The 6,982-nt window shown below is 47.4% G+C and overlaps 1 long non-coding RNA gene across 1 annotated transcript; it reads left to right on the top strand.

The window, feature by feature from the left end:
* Positions 1 to 363: 363 nt before the first annotated feature.
* Positions 364 to 6,037, top strand: LOC121142740. The gene is made up of 2 exons (XR_005879822.1): positions 364 to 475; positions 1,696 to 6,037. It is a non-coding gene; the product is annotated as an uncharacterized LOC121142740 (long non-coding RNA).
* The last annotated feature ends 945 nt before the right edge of the window (positions 6,038 to 6,982 follow it).

The raw sequence follows: 6,982 nt of genomic DNA, 5'->3' as shown, positions 1-6,982 counted from the left end.
AGAGAAAGAACTGTCATTTATCTGGAGCTCATTAATTGGCTGGGGGAATTTTGAGAAGAGTGGTAGAGGCGGAGCAGAGAGAACTCTCAGCAAGCCCCTTTTAAGATGTGTCTCCTCCCAGCCTCCCTGCCTCCTCTGATCCTTCCTGATTACGGGGTGGGGGATGGGGTGGAGTGACGGGGTGGGGGATGGGCAGGGGAAGTTTTATATGGAAAACAGTGAAACCTTGCTTTTGTTGATAGCTGGAAAATCTGAGTAAAATGAGGACATACAGAGGTGGGGGTGGGGGGTCACATGAGCAGTATATTAGTTTACATAGGTGTGTTTGCAGGGACGCCCTTAGAAACAGGGTGGAGTTAACACACAGCAGGCAGCCACCAAAGGCACTCAGCAAGGGGTGGCCACCAGAGCTAAGACTCACAGGTCACTGCAAAGTTCAGGAGACCCAAGCTGGCCGCATTTAAAGGAAACCCTGGTGAGTTTTGGCACGTTTATACTTACCGTCTTTTAGGGCAGCAAAGATGGAGAGGTTGAGAAAGTAGAGGCAGAAAGAGAGAGAATGGACAGGGGCACCTGGGGTCACAGGCTGAGCTGGGCAGTAAGCTGGTGGGAAGAAGGACTGCCAAGGGAGTATCTTAGAGATCAGACAGAGACGAACCTGGCTGGAACTCAGGAAGGGCACTCTTCACGCTGTGGAAGGGGTCAGGAGCATATCTACCTGCCAGCCCACAGCATTGGTAAACAAAGGGTCCAGCCCGGAGGGGTACACAGCTCAGCGCCTGCAATTGCATCTTTGAACAGCAAAGCCGGCTTGTGGGGCCAAGGGTTGGTTGGCTTGCCTCTGATACAGGAAAGGGATCAGGAAGATAAAGCCTTGGAGAAACAAAGTGCTCTTTTAGGTAATGTTTTCATGGCTCCACCCCACCTGTTCTAAGCATCAGGGGACATTTGTCTTGCATTGTTATTTGGCAGTCCCCTCCAAGTGTGGCTTTGTTCAGAGCCCGCTTCACACCTGCAACTGTGTCACAGTCATCGTGGGTCCCAGGCGGCAGGTCACAAGGTGCAGTGCCGCAGGGAGCCCCTCAGCCTCGGCTGTGCCCCCACCTCCGTGGAACTCAACCTGTCTCTGTTCTGGAAAAACAAAAACAAGAAGAGGCAGTCCCCTAACGCTGAGGGTTATTAATCCTTTATACACGTCACATGAATAACTGTCGCAGGAAGCATGGTTCAGTCAGTGCCAACAGATCTGAGCAGGTCCTGTGTGGACCCCTGAGGGTGATGAGCTCTGAGTGGCAAGGGTCGGGGCAGTGGGAACAAAAAGGTACCCAGAGGAAAGAGGGCCAGTCAGTGGGAGACAGACTGCAAGCATCGGGGTGTGCCTCAGTGATGGAATGCTTGCCTAGCATACGTGAGACCTCGGGTTCTGTCCCCAACGTATCCACATCAACAACTCAAAGCACAGTAACAAGAAAGGAGGCATGAGGAAATAACTAGCTAGAAGAGACTGGAAGGAAGGGGGGGATTCATAGGCACAGAGCAGTCAGGCCCCAAAGCTGAGACACACGTGGAAGACTCATCCAGGAATAAGATCCAGATGGTGTGTGAAAGGCAGGACTCCTAGGATGGCAGGGACCATCTTACAGGGCTGGGGGAGAATCTCAGCTGAGGCAATTACTTAAACCTACCTCTCTGCAGGGAAACTGAGGTTACCCAGCCTCCGTAATCTGGCATTGGAGGAGCCCCTCATGCAGTGGAAGCCCAGAGGGCCACTGCGCCCAACATGAAGGCAAGACTTCTTTCCCCATCCATCCCTGGTGCTTCCTCCTGACCTGCATAACAACACAGTGGGAGCGTTCAAGAGGCCACATCTTGTCCACAGGACCAACCTGAGTCACAAACGCTTTTGTAGCTGGGTTGCTACACCCCGAGAGAGTTTCACAAAATGACAACCTTGGAAAAGATGCCCTGCACTGTCAAAACCTGCTGGCCCTCCACTGAAGGCTCAAACCCCAAAGCTTCGCATCTCGAGCAGTTGCCAAACTTGTGTTTGGGCATCCGGCTGCAGGCTGCTTTCCTCTGGATGGTTGGGAAGCGGTTCTTGGAACTAAGCCAGCTTCCTTGGCCAGCTCTGGACGGGAACACACCAGTGCTGTCTCCCCAGCAGCCTTCTGACTGATTAGCGCTGCATCTTCTCTGGTCCTCCTACACCCTATGAGCTGTATGTGCTTCCCACCTCTGTGGTTATTTAGACTCTTCCGGGCACAGGGAGCATGGGCAAGCCAAAGCAGGCGCCCCCCGGTGTGAAGAGACCCTCAAATCCCTGCTCCAGGGGTGTCAACAGAAAGGGTTAGGTCATCTTCTGCCATGTCACCCAGGGCTTGCTCTGCCTCTTTGACCGCAGGGAGTGACTCTTATAGGACTGTCTGTGCCAGAAATGGGGCTTTGCAGGCTCTTTCCATACCCAGCAACAATGCTCCCTTCAGCTGCCTGCAGCCCCGTTTCCAGCCCGAGAGGAGAAAGATGGAGAAACATACTTGAGAGAGAGGTAGTGATTTTTCCAGAATGAACTTGACGGTGACAGAATACCTGACAGAGCAGCATGATTGATGATTGATTGATGATTGATTGATTGGTGCTTCCTTGAGGGGAAAACACTAAAAGCATAGAGACACTGGTGTCATTGGCCAATGAACTTGAACTCAATGAATATAGATGCTGTATGGCACCACTTTAGAAATGACACAGGCAGGGGCTAACCAGCATGACTAACCTGGGAACTCACAGTGGATTCCACAGACAGTTAGAGAGGTATTGAGGCACCAAGAGAGACTGAAAATTGCAGGTAAACAAGATTTTTCTAGTCCTGTTCTCACACCTAGAGATGATAACTTCCATTACTGTGTGTATAAAGGTCCTTTTCTCTTGGGTAGCCACAGCAGAGAAGACTAGAAAATCACTTTAGGTGTGAGCCTGTGAAGCTGAGAATTATTTTCCACAAAGATCATAGAGATCCCTCTTCCCAGGTATTAGATGGGTTTCCCCTGTGCTCTACTGAGTTTTTGCTGAGTAAGGAATTTCTTAGTTTGGTTCTTGGTTTAGGAGCTTCAGAACACATTGACAGGGAGGGTGTGGCTGAGAACAGCTCACATCTTGGTAGACCAGAAGGAGAGAAAAACAATGCCTACACTTCTGTGTCTTTCATCTTTTATTGCATTCTGGCCCAAGCTTATGGGATGGCTTCACACACTTTTGAGTTTTCACATGCCCAGGTGTTCTTTACCAATCTCCTAAGCAGGCCTCATTCCAATAAGTACATATCAAAATGAACCTTCACACATACAGATGATGGGATCTTGATGCCATTGGGGTCCCTGTCCTGTTCTTCCTGAGGCTAGCTATGAGCATACTTTGCATCCACACAGCATTATCACTAAGCTCCTTCAAGAGACAGATTTCAAGGCAGGTTAGGGGAAGTAGGAGATGGGAATGGACCAACTGTTTTGTCAGACGATTGTTAACTATCTAAAGAATGATGGGAGTATGTTAAAAAAGATAGAAGCCAGCTCGGCCTGACTGAATGAACACAGATGAGGGGTTAAACAAATATCAAGAGCAGTGTATTATAACTCACCAAATAAAACAGGAAACTACATGTCAATAAATGAATAAGCTGAACATATGAGAAAGAGTGAGATATTTAAAGTATATTCTAGCTGGGAGAAAAGGTGAGAAATCCCCATAAAAGACCAAAGAAAGGGGTATCCAAATGGGAACAAGTTGACATTGTTCAAGCTTCAAGCTTGGGGGGGCTGCAGGGAGAGCATACCCTCACTTCTGTGGTGCGTGGGCTGAAAGTGTACAAGCATCCACCAGACACACCCCAAAGGAAGCAGTCAACATAGGAGCCAGCCTGTTCCATCCAAATGTCTCAGCGTTTTTTGCTAAAAGCCATGGAATATCAAGAACCAGAATCAAGTGGAAGGGGCTAGAGACAGGGCATATGTGGGCAGGTGATTTTGGGGGAGATTTCTCCAAAATAATAATGATAATAATAATAATAATAATAATAATAATAATAATAATAAGGCTGCATTCATCTTTAAAACCCCAGTCTGGGAGTTGGAGAGATGGCTCAGAGGTTAGGAGCACTTGCTGCTCTTCCAGAAGTCCTGAGTTCAGTTCCCAACTTCTTTTGGTCTCCGAAGGTACTTCTCGTGCATGCAGGCACATGTGGACACGCATGCACACACATTAAAGACAAAACAACCAAAGCTCCACCAAATTCCACTAGGGCTTGGTAACCTGAGGTGGAAGGTGTTGCCATTTGCATGCTGACTCTGGTGACCTAACCAGTATAACAAGGACATCCCTGCAGGTGAAAAATAGCACATCCTGGTGGCAGGACTTTGGGTAGCTATGCTGGGGCAAATGGCTCAGGGAAAGAGTCCTATGCTCTTACTAGAAACTTTTCTGTAGGTTTGTGATGATTTTAAAATGAAACGGAAGAATGAAAAAAAAAAAAGGAGGAGATGTCTCGCTTGCTCAGTTTATCTCTCTGGTGTCCCAGGGGCATGTCAAGCATAAATGAAAAGGGAAATGTTTTGGTCTACCGGCATGTAGCTCAAATCATCTTATGGGTCAACTAAGGTGCGCATTCTTGGCTGGCCTTCAGAGTTTAGGTATTTGTAAGCCGAATTCCTTTAACTGTTTTGAAGCTAAAAATCTATATATTGTAGTTTTAAGGGTTTGAATGCACAAGGCTTTAGAACATTGTCCAAGTTGAGAAAATGAGCCTTAGGTCTGACCCAAGGCACTCAGTAGCTCATTAGGTTTCCTGAGCTTTGATACATTCTCACGGTGGAAGATTTCAGCCTCTGTGAGAGCAGAAGATGTTCTCTTCTGGGTCAGACTTCACACTGAAGTGGAAGCAAGAAAAAGGAGGCTCCGCTCCTTTCAGGAACTTTCCCCCCTTCCCCCATCTGCTTAAAAACATCTGGGAATGAAAATTCCAATTGTCAGAGGCAATAAATACTAGGAATAAAGGTGTGTGCACACGTATGTGTGTGCACCTGTGCCAGTGTCCTCGTGTATTACTCTCTTCCTTATTCCCTTGAGAAAGGGTCTTTCCCTGAACCTGGAGATTAGTTTTCATGTTTTTTTAATGTTCTTTTGTTTCTTTTTGAGACAGAGTTTCTCTGTGTAACAGCCCTAACTGTCCTGGAACTAGCTCTGTAAACCAGACTAGCCTTGAACTCTCAGAGATCGGCCTGTCTCTGCATCCTGAGTGTTGGGATTAAAGGTTTTTTAAAAAGCTTTTTTAAAAAAAAAATCACCTCTCCATGCCTCCCCTGGTCACTGAGCACTGAGTGAGTTGTCTTCTCCACACATGCATGCACATGCATGCTTGTACATGCTCTCTCTCTCTCTCTCTCTCTCTCTCTCTCTCTCTCTCTCTCTCTCTCTCTCTCTCTCTTTCTCTCTCTCTCTCTCACACACACACACATACCATCTCCACCAAGCACTAGGGTTAAAGCTCACATGGCCATTGGATTTTAAGAGGGTGCCAGGATTGCACACTCGGGCCCTCATGCTTGCATAACGAGTGCTCTTAGCCATGAGTCATCTGCCCAGCTCAAGTGAAACTTACTCTTAACTGACACCTAAAACACAACAACGATAACCAGAAGGGCACCACATGACCTTTTGATGCATTTTCATGCTGTATTGTTTTAAATCAAGGTAAGCTTCTACTCCCTCGCTTGTCATTTCTTCATAGTGAGACCCTTCAGATTCTCTTCTTCTAGTGGTGTGCACGCATGGGGCATGGTGGTCACCTGCAGTCATCTTACTCCCGCTGATCAGCCTCCCTTCACGCCTTCCTCCCCCACCCAACTCCCCAGCATCTTGTAACCACCCTTCTGCCCTCAACTTTGTGTGTGCGCGTGTGCGTGTAGTTGGAGTGGCCTCATTTGAGTGCCCGCTCTGACTTCCCTCAGTGATTTGGAACTGTAAGCCGAAATAAACTCTTTTCTTGCCATATTGATTTTGGTCATGGTGTTTCATCACAGTGATAGAACCTGTATGAAAAGACAGCAGTCCATAATGCATTTGTCACTCATTCATCAGGTGGTGGACACTCAGGCCATGCCTGTGTTTTTATTATTGGGGGCAGTGTTGTAATGAGCATGGGGTGCAGATACCTCTTTGATATTCATTTTATCTCCTTTGGACATATACCTTGTGGTGGGACTTTTGGGTCTTTTTGTAAAAATTGGGGTTCCTCCATCCTGCTTCCAATAGTGGTTGCACCAGTTTTTAGCCCCCCAACAGCAGGCAAGCATTTCTGTATCTTTGTCTACCTGCCAGATCCTGTTATCACCTTGTCTAGATTCTGGTCACCTCAGTGGAGTGAGGTGAAATCTCATTCTGTCCTGGGCTTGCATTCTCATGGTAATTAGTAATCTGAACATTTTCTATGTGCCTGGTGGGCAATTGCATGCCTCCTTTGGAGAAGCATGTGCACTTGGTTGTTGTTTGCTTGGTGTAACTCAGGACTTTGCCATGCTAGGTAAGTGCTTTCCCACTGATCTTCATGGCCAGCTCTCTCCCAAATGTACTTGTGAGGGAGGGCCTATTCTTGGGCTATCTACCACAAAGCCAGATCAATCACATAGCTTCATGGTAAGTCAGGGAGCTATGAAGCGTGAGTGTCCAACACTCATCCACTTAAAGACAATTTTAGCAACATGTGGACCCTTTGCCCTTCCATGAAGTTCAGTAATTAGCATACCAGGGTTTTGATTAGCGCCACATTGAACCTCTAGATCAATCTGGGGATGACTGAGCCACACCCCAGCCCTGACACATGTTTCACACTTGTTTTCTAATCCTCTTTCAATGAGTTGCTTTTCCGTGTTATCGGGCAGGAGTCAGACAAATGCAGTTTTGCATGGAACCTCTGGTCACTCACAACTACCTCCTC

Source organism: Mesocricetus auratus, unplaced genomic scaffold (genome assembly GCF_017639785.1).
Source record: "Mesocricetus auratus isolate SY011 unplaced genomic scaffold, BCM_Maur_2.0 Super-Scaffold_100010, whole genome shotgun sequence".
NCBI lineage: Eukaryota > Metazoa > Chordata > Mammalia > Rodentia > Cricetidae > Mesocricetus > Mesocricetus auratus.
This window is presented reverse-complemented; position numbering and strand designations above follow the sequence as displayed.